Genomic DNA, 13457 nt, shown 5'->3' with positions numbered 1-13457 from the left:
AGGAACAAGCACTAGGTCTCTATCCTTGGGGACAGAAGGGCTCGTTGCCACCAGTAACATCATAACATCATTTTTTGTCATTCTACAGACCAGAGACAAAATTGTTACCTTGTAAGTGCCCACATTTCTCCTACCTGCTCCTGGGAATGCATTAGAGCCTGTAACACGTTTCGTTCTTCTGAGTGCCCCATCTGCACTGCAGCCCTCAGGGATCATAGAATCATAGAATCATAGAATGGCTAGAGTTGGAAAGGACCTTAAAGATCATCTAGTTCCAACCCCCCTGCCATGGGCAGGGACACCTCTCACTAGAGCAGGTTGCTTAAAGCCCCATCCAGCCTGGCCTTGAACACTTCCAGGGATGGGGCATCCACAACTTCCCTGGGCAACCTGTTCCAGTGCCTCACCACCCTCACTGTAAAGAATTTCTTCCTTATATCTAATCTAAATCTCTTCTCTTCCAATTTAAAACCATTGCCCCTTGTCCTGTCACCACTCTTCCTGACAAAGAGTCCCTCTTCAGCTCTTCTGTAGGCTCCCTTCAGGTATTGATAGGCTGTTATAAGGTCTCCCCGGAGCCTTCTCTTCTCCAGGCTGAACAACCCCAGCTCTCTCAGTCTGTCTTCATAGGAGAGGTGCTCCATCCCTCTGATCATCCTCGTGGCCCTCCGCTGGACCCGTTCCAACAGGTCCATGTCCTTTCTGTGTTGAGGACTCCAAAGCTGGACACAGTACTCCAGGATCTTCCTGGAGTAGCCAGGATCTTCCTGGCTAGCCCCAGCCTCGCAAAAGGAGATACCCCTTTTGTGCTTAGCCTGGGTTGCTGTATCTAGGAGGCAGTTAGAAGCTCATTTAAAAGGAAATATTTTTTTCTGCATAAAAAAAAAATATTCTCTCCTTGCGCTGTCGTGATGAATGCTCTATACTATACTTGTCTTGCACAAGATTGATCTCAAAACTTCCATTATACACACACACACACCCCTACTGTAAAACTGCCTGCTGAGCCCCACCAGCTCCAAAGCATTAGAGCCACCCCATATGAGGACACCGCCAGGGTTTCAGGCCCACTTGGGGGGTTTCTGCCCCCAAGCCCCGGCACAGCCCGTCTCCAACCTGCTGCCACAGAAGGACATCGCTTGCTGCCTGCAGGAGACAAATGCCTTTCATTTCTTGCCAGCTCTGCTCAGTGGGAAACTAGTTCAGAACAGACAGCAGATGGTTAAATAAACATTTGCCCCACAAGGCATTGCCTTGAGGGTTGGGGTTGTTTTTTTTTTTGTTTTTTGTTTTTTTTTTGAGCTCCATCCCTTTCCCTCAGTGCTCAATATGGGAGTTGTGAAGAGCACATCATTCATTTCTCCTGCTCTGAAGCCTGCAGTTACATAGCTGGAGTGCAGCTGCCCTCCTGCTGCCAGGCAAGCTCCCAGCTAGCCAGCCTGGAGGGACCTTGGCTACAACTGCTAGAGCTCTGAAATACAAACCTTTGAGGTTTAGGGCAGCAGACATGTTTGTCATGGGCCTAACAGATGCGATGGAAAGAACCAAGGATGGCCCCAAATGTAGCAGACATGTCCAGGGATAGAATGTGATTTATACCAAGGCAATTTATATTGTGTCCCCCAGGGAATCACCTCCTCTCCCCTCTTCACTGCCCATTTCTTGAAAGAGATAAGGAGGAAAGCTCAGTGCAGCCCTTAGCCAGCCAGTGGAGTTATTTTCCCACCCCATGATTTGTTTTCCCTGCAGATGAAGGATGCTCATCACCCTCCTCACTGCGCCTCCCACTCCAGGCTAAGCAACGGCTGCACGTATGGGGCACTGATCTCAGCTGGGGCCTCTAAATGTTGCCATGTAGCACAAATAAAAAGTGCTAATAGGAACTGTAGGGTGAATTAAACATATGAATCACTTCCTCTCCTGGCTTCTCCTACTCCCGTTGTTTCTCTTATCCTCTTAGAAAGAGCCCAAGGAGAACATTCATTTCCTTTTAGTCCCTGCTCTGCAATGAACACCAAGGGGGGTCCTTTTTCTCTCCTCATTTTCAACTGACAGCAACAGAGCTGTGACGATGCACCCAAGACCATTTCTCCATCACATGGGGAACCAAACCCCTTGGGTGGGTTTAGCAGGAGCCAGAGCCCTTCTAGCTCACACAAGGAGCTACAGCCCCAACCCACATCTCGCCCTGCCTCTCCTGCTGCAGCATGGGGCTCTCTCCACCTCTTCTATATAGCCCACGCTCTACATGCAGCCTTCCAGCCCCACATTCCTGGAAGGTGGGTGGCATGGGCACCCCAAGACCCCTCAGAACATCACAGCCCTCCCTGGATGAGGCTGAGCACAACCATTCCAGCTGCCATGAGCCTCCAAGGGCACTGGACAGTCCATTGCTTTCGGAAAAATATCTTTCAAGCTCAAAAAGGCTGTTTTTTTCCCCATGGGCTCACCCCCAGCCCTGGGACCAGGGCATCACCAACACAGCAAAGGACAGCTTCTTCAGAGCCCTGAGGTGGCCCGTTTGCTGAGAAAGCTGTGGCTCTCCTGCCATCTCCTCTGCCCTGGGAGCAATCCTGCCCGCAGGGTCTCCTGCCAGGCCAGCCCTGTAATTATGACCAGCAGAGAGGATTAGCTCAGCCAGCCCCCAGGGGTCTCATCCCCCCACTCCCTGACAGCACATGGCAGCATCATGCTCTCCTCCCCTGGCTCCCCTCACTTTACCTCAGCTGCAATATTGACTGATCCAGCATAGAGCTAATTACTCCCTTCAAGGAGATGCTGCCAGAGAAACGAGCTAAGCAGGACACCTCGAAGCAGCAGAAAGCCTGGCAGGCACAGACAGTGAAAGGAGATCTTGCTACAGCTGAAAGGCTGTAGGATGCAGACATCACCACCTAAAAATCCCATTAAAAGCCTCTGCCCACAGACTGGGGATGTAGTACAGTGGGGGAAGGCTTTGGCACCAGCTTGTCCTCCTGCTTTGGGACTCCTGGGCTGTCCCTCCTCACTCTCCTGCCAAGGAAAAGGGTGCAGAGCAAGGCAGGGCTTGCAAGAGCCCTAAGCCAGGCTCTGGTGGCAACGTGATTTGCCTGGAGAAAAGGAGGCTGAGAGGTGACCTTATCTTTCTCTACAATTACCTGAAAGGAAGTTGTAGAGAGATGGGGATCGGCCTCTTTTCCCAAGTAAAAGGACAAGAGGAAATGGCCTCAAGTTGTGCCAAGGGAGGTTCAGATTGGATATTAGGAAAAATTTTTACACTGACAGGGTTATGAAGCATTGGAACAAGCTGCTTAGGGAAGTGGTAGAGTCATCATCCCTGGAGGTATTTAAAAGACGAGTAGAAGTAGTGCTTAGCGACAGGGTTTAGCGATGGTTTTTGCCACTGTTAGGTTGATGGTTGTACTCGATCTGAAAGGTCCCTTCCAACCTCAGCAATTCTATGATTCTATGAAGCATGAAGGCTGCAAAGCCCTTTTGGATTACTAGGGACCAAGACCACTCCAAGGGCATAGGTGCCCAGGAGACACAAACCCCTCCTTGTCTCAGTGGCAGATACTGCCTTAGGTCCCCCCAGGGACATATTTGTTACCTGCCTGGGGGTCTTCAGTGCAAACCTAGGAGGGCAGTAAAGGCCTGTGGTGGCAAATGAAGCTGCATTTCTCTGCCACAGCATCACCCAGGCAGGGAGCAGGGACAAGACACCATATAAACCTCCCTCACGCTGACTGTGCTGCCGGGGGAGCTGCAGCTCTGGGCTGTGCTTGCTCAGATCCAGCATTTCAGGTCACTTCAGCCTATCTGGGAGCGCAAGGATTTCAACTCTGGGAACGCTCCAAAATACAACTCTGTGGGACAGGATTCAAATTTCCATACTAAATAATCACCTTTTATTTGCCATCTGAGACAGCTGAGTGCTGAAGTGCTGCAATTTTCTAATGGGGAAAACTGTTTTGTCAGCTCAAGGAAGACTAAATTGACGCAACCTGAATTTTCATCCACCTCCCCTATACGTGTGCTCCCCCCAGCTCCTCCCATGCCCATTCATGAGACAGTCTGCAGGCTTCCCATGCCTCAGGTGCCAAGCAAAATAATTTCTGCCATGCTCCATAGACAGCTATGTCCAAAAAAGTCCAATTTGTCAGTTACAAAGGGGGTTGACACCATGGCACCCAAAGATCATGTCGTAACAGGCATCACCTCCACCTTTAAGAAAGGTCCAAATAACTACAGAACAGACAGTTTCATTACAGAAACAAAAGCAGATTTAATCATAAAAGCAGGATTTTACAAGTCTTTAGGAGAACCCATAGCAGACCTATACCAGAAGGCCGCCTGCATTGGAAGTGTTTCCCCAAGCTACAGGTAGTTTACTGCAAGAATTCAGAGGAAGAGACAGAATATTGCAATTTATCTGAATTTGTCAAATGCTTCAACCCAGAAGTCCCTCAACAAGAGGTTAAGAAAACAAAATCAGCAGCCTCCTAAGCCATTATCTGCATTTATCCATTAGAAACCAATGAGGACATCCAGTACAAAATAGGAGTAAAATTCACCAAAATTCATTCAAAATTCAACGTCGGGGACCAGCCCAGGTATCTGGTGTCATTAAGAGCCCAGAGCTGTAGTTATAAGAGAACCAGAAGAACAGCTGTGGCTGGGGCCACAGAGCCCACACCAGGTATGCGAGCAGCTTAAGGGCAGGAGACATCTCTTGTCAACAGAGGACCAAAGTCCTCTGGCCAAGGCAGTAACCAATTCATAGAATCATTCAGGTTGGAAAAGACCCTTGAGATCATCGAGTCCAACCATCAATCCTACTCTACAAAGTTCTCCCCTACACCATATCCCCCAACACCACATCTAAACGGCTCTTAAACACATTCAGGGATGGTGACTCAACCACCTCCCTGGGAGGTGGTTCAAACACACACATTGCTGGGCACTACATGCATTGCAGCTGCTTGGAGAGAAGATGGAGGAGGCCTCAGTGTAATTGCCAAAAGTGCTACAGAGGTCCCCAGAGCAGCAGGCAGCAAAAGCACAGCGCTGGGCTCTGCAAGCTGCTGGCTGGGAGATGCTGAGGTGGGATCAGCTCCAACAGGGCTAAACTGGTGTTTGGGGAAGCCTCAGCTTTAGGTAGGACTAGCACACCACTAGCCCCAGCTCCACAGGGGACAGGGAGGAGCAGACCAGGGTATCAGGCCAACAGGTGAGTGCAGAGCTCCCAGCCACGGCAAGACTGAAAAGAGCAGGGAGTCAGGAGTGAGCAATACTGGGATGGAGCTCAGAGTAGTTCTGCTGTCTCCATTGCAACAATAGCCAATGAAAACAACAGCTCTGAATTCATACCGAAGCACAATGAGTTTAGAACAATAGACAGATCTTCTCTTTTGTTTTTTTAGACACAATATGCAATTAACCTGTAGGACTCATCTCCACACAGCTAATTGAAAGCAAGGACTCAAGGGAGCTGCAAACAAAACAACGGTGACATGCACAGTGGAGAGCATCCACCCTGGCCAGGGGTGGGGAAAAAAACATCCTCCAGGGTTGTCTTCCCCCCTAGCTCTCCAGAGGGGCGTCCACCAGAGAGCTGCTGCCCACAGACCCAGGCATCCTTGCCAAGGGTACAGGCTGGGTCCTCTTTTGTCAGAACCAAGGGAAACCAAGGAAATGTAGCAACTCTTCTGTGCTTCAATAACTGCACCTGGTGTCATGAGTCACCCTAAGAGCAGGGCTGTGAGCAGGCATGGCCCAGGAGTCACACAGGGACGAGCCTTGGAGCAGGGTCCCTACCAGCCAGGGAGGTCATGATGTCCACTGACAGCACATGGACCACTCTGGACAAGAAAAGAACAAGACTTGCTCTTTATTTCCATCTTTCTTTATACCTATGCTCATTTTTAAGCCATTTTCATCACCTCACAGGGCAAGTAGATCTTATCATACCTGCACACAGGTCTGCATCCCAAAACAGCCAGTGCCTCCCAGATGAGTAGCCTGCTCTCAGTGCACTGCACTCCCAGTCCAACACCAGTGTTCCCAGTGCGTGCATCTGCAATTTCCCTCACTGTCAGCGACAATACCTAGCTCAGGGCTGCTCTCCAGAGGACTGGTGGGCTGGGATGCCACCCTGGCAAGTACTTGGGCAGGATCTCTGAATATTCACATGTCAAAAAAAGCAACATCAGAGAAGCGCACCTAAAATTGCCCTCTTGGAGCAAGCTGGTTCCTGCTCCATCATCCTTCTGCTCACTTATGGATGGGGAACACAGAGGGAGGGAGGAAAATTGCTAAATGCAGCCTTTCCTCACAGGGCTGGGATAAAGAGGGGATGGGGCTTGCCTTTCCTGGCTAAAACCTACTGCTGCTGGCTTATGTACCCAGCCATACAGCACCTCACTGGCCATCTCAGAGGACAAATAACAGGAGCTTAAGAGGAGAGAGATGTATCGTAGAGGTCCCCTTCCCTCAAACCCACATTCAGGAGTCAGTGGATCTGCTCACCCCCTCTCAACCAGCCTTTATTTGCAGGGGGATCATAAGGCAAACCCCAAATCTGCCACCACTCAGTGAGCAGCCTGTCCCAGCTCAGACCCCAAGCACTGCCAGGGACGAAGAAGGCAGACCTTCCCAGATATTTCTGGAGGAATTCCTCAAGTTCACCTTGCAAAGCAGCACATGTCATCCCCAGCGGCGGGGAAAAACTTCTGCTCAAATCCACTACAACTGCTGCCAGTGAGGAGAAACGCTCAGGAGGAAAACCAGATGGGCTAGTGACCCATGGCCTCCCAGAGCAAACACTGTGGCAGAGCACAAAGACAAACTCCCGTCAAGCCCAAACCCAATGCTAGCAGCACAGGCAGAAAGCACGAGGCCTGACATCCGCAGACCCAGAAGGGCAGCTGGGCTGTGCAGACCAAATCCAACCCACCATCCCAACTCCTGCCACGGCCAGCGTGCTTAGAGAAGCTGATGAGAACAGGACAAGCATGCAGCGATGCTTCCCCAAAACGCTCTCCCAGGTTCAGCAGGGGTCATTTTTATTTAATAGCCCTCCATGGTCTTTTCTTTCCGGACTTTTTCATCACACCTTGAGCTCAGTCGGTTATTTTAAGCATCCACAGCACCCTGCATCAAGGAGTCCCCCTGCTTACACCACTCCACACAGCTTGTGTATCTGGACCCTGCTGCTTCCAGCTGAAGTCCCATAGATCTCACATCAGAGTCCAAAACTAGGTAATTCCCACACACCCTCTCTAGGTCACTGGTGATTTTATAACAAAGCAGCCTCAGTCACCCCCCAGACCTCCTCTTCCCCCACCCCAGAAAGTACCCAGCAGGTAAGCTGATGGCAGGAGGAACCTCCAACAGCATGGCCCAAGGGAGAGAGGACCTGGCAAGGAGACCTGCCCCTAGCCTCCTCCACTTGCCAAAAAGAGGTGTTTAAGATGGGGCATACAGCACTCCTGATCTCCCTCCAAGGGTTTAACTGAGCTCAGCAAGTCTCTCCAGACAGCACTGCAGCTAATGATGCTAGCGACCATCTTCCAGCTGTCTGGTGGCCCCAGGTCTCTGACCCAGGCATCCCAGACTGCTCCTCAAGACATTGAGGTCCTTGGAGCAGAGATCTCCCCAGGGAGCTGCAGAGCAGGACAAGAACAGTGAGGAGCCAGGAATGACAGCGGCTGGAAGAAGCTGTTTTACAGCTCGAGCAAGAAAATCATTAATTTCAATCAACTCATTCTACGCCCATGAGGTTTTTATTTTATTACTTTGGAGATGGCAGAGGGTAATTTATTGATCAAAGGAGGAGACGTTGCTGAACAATTAAAATGAATGCTGTGTCTGGATGCTCGCAAGGGGAGGATGCCAGGGTCCAGCAGAGGAGAGGAGCATGGAGACCTTGGAGCAACCAGGGTCCTGGATTGCAAAGAGATGGGTCGGAGAGTACAGTGCCAGGAAATCGCTTTGGGTACATTTATAGCAGGCAATAAGCCAGGTAGCTGCTGCTGGTAGGACATCCCATATAGCTGCAGGCAGGAGAGCGGCACAAAGGTGGTCAGGCACAACAGGATGAGAGGGGACATCATGAAGTATGAGCCTTCAGCCACAGGGTCCTCCTGACCTAAAGTCTTCATGAAGCAACCTTGCACTGGTCCACCACAAGTGCCTGGCTGCAGACCACATTTAGTTTATAAAAAGCTCAAGGAGAAGATGCCAAACAGACAGCAAACCCACGCTCCAGTGCTGGCAGAGCAGAGCCCACCTAGGAGCTACCAAAGCAGCGTGCCTCATCTCTAACCTGGTACTCCCCAGAGCTCAGCCTCCAGTCCAGCAGAAAGGGCTAATAACACTGCTGAGGGTGGAGACACCCACCCAACATCACCAAGACCTGGCAACTTGCTGCATAAATCCTACACAGTGCAAATACACTATGAGGAACACCCTCAAGGGGAAAGGGTCCCCCAGACATCCCCTTGCTCCAGATCCTCCCTGCTGTATGGCCAGGAGCAGCTCAGAGGTGGGGCTTGGGCCAGACAATGGGAGGTGAAGTTGAGCAGAGGTTGAGGACTCCTTCACCACACATGCGACAAGGCTCAGCACTGCAAGGAAAGCCTCAGGGAAATGTTGCAATCAGCTGTTGTGAGATAATTAGGAGGCAAAAAAAGCCTGTGCAATGGACCAAAAATCCTTTACGAGGGACTGAGTCCAGTGAGGATCCCTGGGTTACTGCCAGCACTGACTGCGCAGGGATGCCCAGCTATCCAGCCTCCTCCAGAGCAGCTCGCTGTGGGCAGGAGCCCCATCTGCCGGCTTGGCCACAGAGGAGATAGAGGCCAGCTCCACAGGGTGAGAGGACATCACCAGGCAGACAGCACCCAAGGGCCAGTGCTGCTACAGGACCCACCCTGGCTCCGAGCAAAAATGCCTGCGGTGGGTACAGGGGATGTATCACAGGAGGCAAGCCCACAGACAGCCCTGCTCCCCCTCCACAGCCCACCAGCCTCACTAGGCCACCAAAGTCTTACCCACCTGCAAAAATCACCTGCTCTTGATCACCATTACAGCAAGACCATGCATTGCTTTGCTCCTCGCACACACAGAGAGGCAGCCAAATGCACCCAATCTTCATCCAGATGCACTAGGGATGTTTTACCCATCACTCCCAACGGGGTGTAAGTCAGCCCCCAGAACCACCCACAGAGACCGAGGAACAAGCCCCTGCTGACACCCCGCTCAAGGCCATGGTATGCAAAGCACCAGCAGAGAAGGTGGGCTGGAGAAACCAAAAGGCTGATGTCAGTTGAGCAGAAATGTTAAATATTTACACAGCCTGCCATCAGCCTCCAGGCGAGGAGGTGGCAACTGTACAATTTAAATGCAACTGGCATAACAATTTTTGTGTAACTAGAAGTGCAAGAAAATTACTTAAACATACCCAATGTGAGAAATTAATCTCAGTCAGGACAAAGGGAATCAAGCACTTGGGCAGTGCAAAGAAAAAGGCCAGCTCCTGCTGATTCAATGGGTTTTAGGAGTCATGAGGTGTCAGTGCCCCCAAAGCACAAGGGCACCCCTCGCCCACCACTGTAACAGACCAGGGGTCCACCAGGACTAGGGTGGAAGGGCACCCAGCTGCTGCCAGCAGCACCAAAGGGGTTCCCGAGTGGAAAATACCCCCTTCACTGGGGGCCGCAGGAAAGCAAGGGCAGGGGGAGGCATTTGATGGCAGCAGGATACAATTACTCAGATTGGAACTAAACCAGGACCTGGGGTCTCACAAAAGAGCAATATGTGCAAGGTGACCATTAAATGGTGCCTCAAAATAAAATGCAAGTAATCCCTTAGAGTTACTTGTTTGCTGTTCCAGGCACTTAAATGCTATATATAGCCAAGCAAGGGACACTGCCACACACTACGGTGGTTACAGGACCACAGCACATGGGAAAGACCCCCAGAGCTCAGCACAGACCCACCAGCAACATACCCTATGCTTTGCAGGATCAAACCTTATCTGAACGCCTTGTCCTCAACTGTAAGCAGGGCAGTAGATGCGGTTTCAGTCTGACCATGTTCCCAGCCTTCAAGCACCAGGCAGGGCTGAGGCGGTCCCTCAGAAGAGCAGGACAACCAAAGGCCCCCAAGATAACTCAGCTAGGAACTAAGAACCCTGGGCTCAGCTTAAATATAGCCTTTGGTATAGGGTGTGGGTTTGAAAGCCCAGGTGAGGCCGTTCAGGACCCTGCCATCAGCTAGCCAGTTCTGCAGGTGAAGCAATGGCTCGTCTCTGCTGGATTTAAAGAGCCAAACAGGCTGTATGTATTGCTTCCTTGCAAGCAGGTGACTCCATCTGGGCAAAGGAGCAGTGATGCTGAGTGATGGGGCATTGCTCACACCTGGTGTGGGCAGCACAGGAGACATCTGCCACTGTTAACCATGATGCTCCCAGGTGAAGCAAGATATTCTGCAGTAAATAAGGCTCAGGTGTCACCTGGGATAGTCATGGCTCAGCGACCAGGGCCAGAGAACAGGACAGGGGCCCTGCTAGGGCATATGGAGTAATGCAGCCACTCACTGCTGTGGCAGCTCTCTCAAGGAGCCTAGCACCTCCAGAAGGAAAGTAGGTTGACACCATCCACTGTCTTCCCCAAGGAATTATCCATGCTGAGGACACAGCAATGCACACAGGGTCTGGGGCAGACCTAGATAGCACCAGCCCCAGAGCAAGCACACAGTGTCCCATCCTGGCATCACAGATCCCAGTGACTGACTGAGGAGTCTTGGGGTGTCCTTAAAAGTGGTGGCCCATAAGGAAACCCAGAGTCGCAACCATTCCCATTTTCTAAGGCACACATTGAGGGACTGAGCCACCCCACCAGGCGCTGAGTATCTCCTAACAGAGCCAGGAGAGCAGGTTCAGCAGCTCCCTGGAAAAACCTGAGACTCCTCACGGGATGAAACACAGACATGCAAAGCTGACGTGCAGACGGGCACTTGAGGGGTGTGATGGCACATTTGGGTCTGTCCCGTGTGCTCTCCAGCTGGGGCCATGGGACAGCCCTGTTAATAACTGCCTGTGGGACCCCAGGGGATGGTGTCCCAGGGAGAGGGCTGGGTCTCCCTGGGAAGAAGCAGTGCAGCACAGCAGCCAGGTTTTCTCTGGCAAGCTACTGCCGACCTCCACGAGAGGGCTTTGCTGCATAAGGAAAGGAAATAAGAGGCGCTCCATTTACAGCCTGCTTCCAGTTAGGTCTCGTGTCTTTTCCCCACATCTTCTCACCGAGGGCTTAGCAGGCAACAGGGGGACACAGTCACCAAAGATTACGCCCAAAGGCTCAGGTGATATTTGTATGTTACTGACAACATTGGGAATAGTCCCCTCTTTTTCTTCCTGAAGCCTCTCTTTGCTGGGTGAGCTGCATTCCAGGGTGCTGGTTATAGAATCATAGAATGGTTCGGGTTGGAAGGGACCTTAAAGATCACCGAGTTCCAACCCCCCTGCCATGGGCAGGGACACCTCCCACTAGACCAGGTTGCTCAAAGCCCCATCCAGCCTGGCTTTGAACACCTCCAGGGATGGGGCATCCACAGCTTCTCTGGGCAACCTGTTCCAGTGCCTCACCACCCTCAGAGTAAAGAATTTCTTCCTAATATCTAATCTAAATTTCCCCTCTTTCAGTTTAAAACCATTACCCCTCATCCTCTTGCTATGCTCCCTGATAAACAGTCCCTCCCCATCTCTCCTGTAGGCCCCCTTCAGGTACTGGAAGGCTGCTATAAGGTCTCCCCAGAACCTTCTCTTCTCCAGGATGAACAATCCCAACGCTCTCAGCCTGTCTTCATAGAAGAGGTGCTCCAGCCCTCTGATCATCTTTGTGGCCCTCCACTGGACCTGTTCCAACAGGTCCATGTCCTTCCTGTGCTGAGCACTCCAGAGCTGGACGCAGGACTCCAGGTGGGGTCTCACCAGAGCAGAGTAGAGGGGCAGAATCGCATCCCTCACCCTGCTGGCCACACTTCTTTTGCTGCAGCCCAGGGTGCGGTTGGCTTTCTGGGCTGCCAGCACACATGTCTGGATGGGGGCTGAGCCCAGCTTTCCCAAGGGACTCTGGCACCAAACCCGGTCCCAAAGCACAGACGGAGCCTTCAGCATTAACACACCCACTTGCAAAATGAGCTGGCCACCACGTTTCGGGAGGCATAGAGCTGCCACCCACATTTCCTCCCACCAGAGCTTTGAAGCACATCTGATGATGGCTAGGGCAGTGTCCTTGTTCCCACGCATGTGTCCCCGGAGATGAGCACCTGTTGGGCTGCCACCATGGGAACTTGCAGGGCAGAGGAGGAGCAGGAGAGAGGACGATGAATCTTCTGCCCCTGGCACAACCAAAGGAATTCACCCTGATTTCCATGCTCACTCATGCTGGTCTTTAGCAGGAGAGAGGAATCATGGTATATGTAGGAAAGTAACAGAAGATTGGCGAGAAGGACTGTAAACACGCTCAAGTGACTTGCGTGTGGGGTGCTGGAAAGCACATATATCACACTAGTTGTTGTTTAGTTTTGTGTGCTCAACAAGTAGAACATCTGCACTTAGATAACGGTAGGCCTGGGATGGACTCAGGGGCACCTTATCGAACATGCCCGAGATTCTTGCCCTGCTGTTGAAGAGATCAAAGCACAGCAGAAAACTCTGCCCGCCGGAATCCTTGAAATACAGGCCAGAACAGCAAGTGTGAGCTCTTGCTCTCTCACTTCCTTGCTAACAAGGTCTCTCTCTCGCTCTGCAGTGCCTGCGTCCCCTGCTTGCCTGCCTCTGCCCAGGTGCTGCTTCAGAGATTCCTCGATCCATGAGGTATTGAGATTAAATTTGTTCTTTGCCTTTAAGTTGTGGTTTTGTGGTTGTTCCCACGTCCTGCCTGCATCGGCTCACACAAAGTACTTGTAGGGACAAGTCACGGGCCACCAGCTCTGGTAAAGGATAGCAGCACATTGTGCCTCACCTGGCCAGCCCAGAGCATGTCCTCTCACCAGACCTTACAGACACAAAAACCCTTACCTGAACAGATGCATTGATGTGGTTTGTTTTGGGTAGCACCACCTTAACTGGAGACCTCCCAGGAGCAGTTCCCTGAATGCCAACCACGTCCCCAAAGCAGCAGGGTTTGGGGTAGGGCAGGCCCTTAATCTCATGGGGTTTGAGTCCCATGAAGGACTTGCCAGGTGATCTCCAGGCTTGCTTGAGGGCCGGAGCAGCACACCACCTCTCAAGGTCACTTCCAGCTTCCTACGCCCCTGATCTAACAAGAAGCGACACGCGGCCGGGCGGGCAGGGAGCTGCGGGGGGACATGGCGGCTGCCTTTGCATGCCGGCTGCTTCCCACCCATCCCCAGCTGCCCTCCAAAAAGAGCGCCAGAGCGAGCCGTGGCTGAGCACACAGCCACCCTCCCCA

This window comes from Numenius arquata, chromosome 8, assembly GCF_964106895.1.
Source record: "Numenius arquata chromosome 8, bNumArq3.hap1.1, whole genome shotgun sequence".
In the NCBI taxonomy this organism is placed as follows: Eukaryota; Metazoa; Chordata; class Aves; order Charadriiformes; family Scolopacidae; genus Numenius; species Numenius arquata.
The sequence above is the reverse complement of the archived record's forward strand: the minus strand, read 5'-3'. Positions refer to the sequence as shown.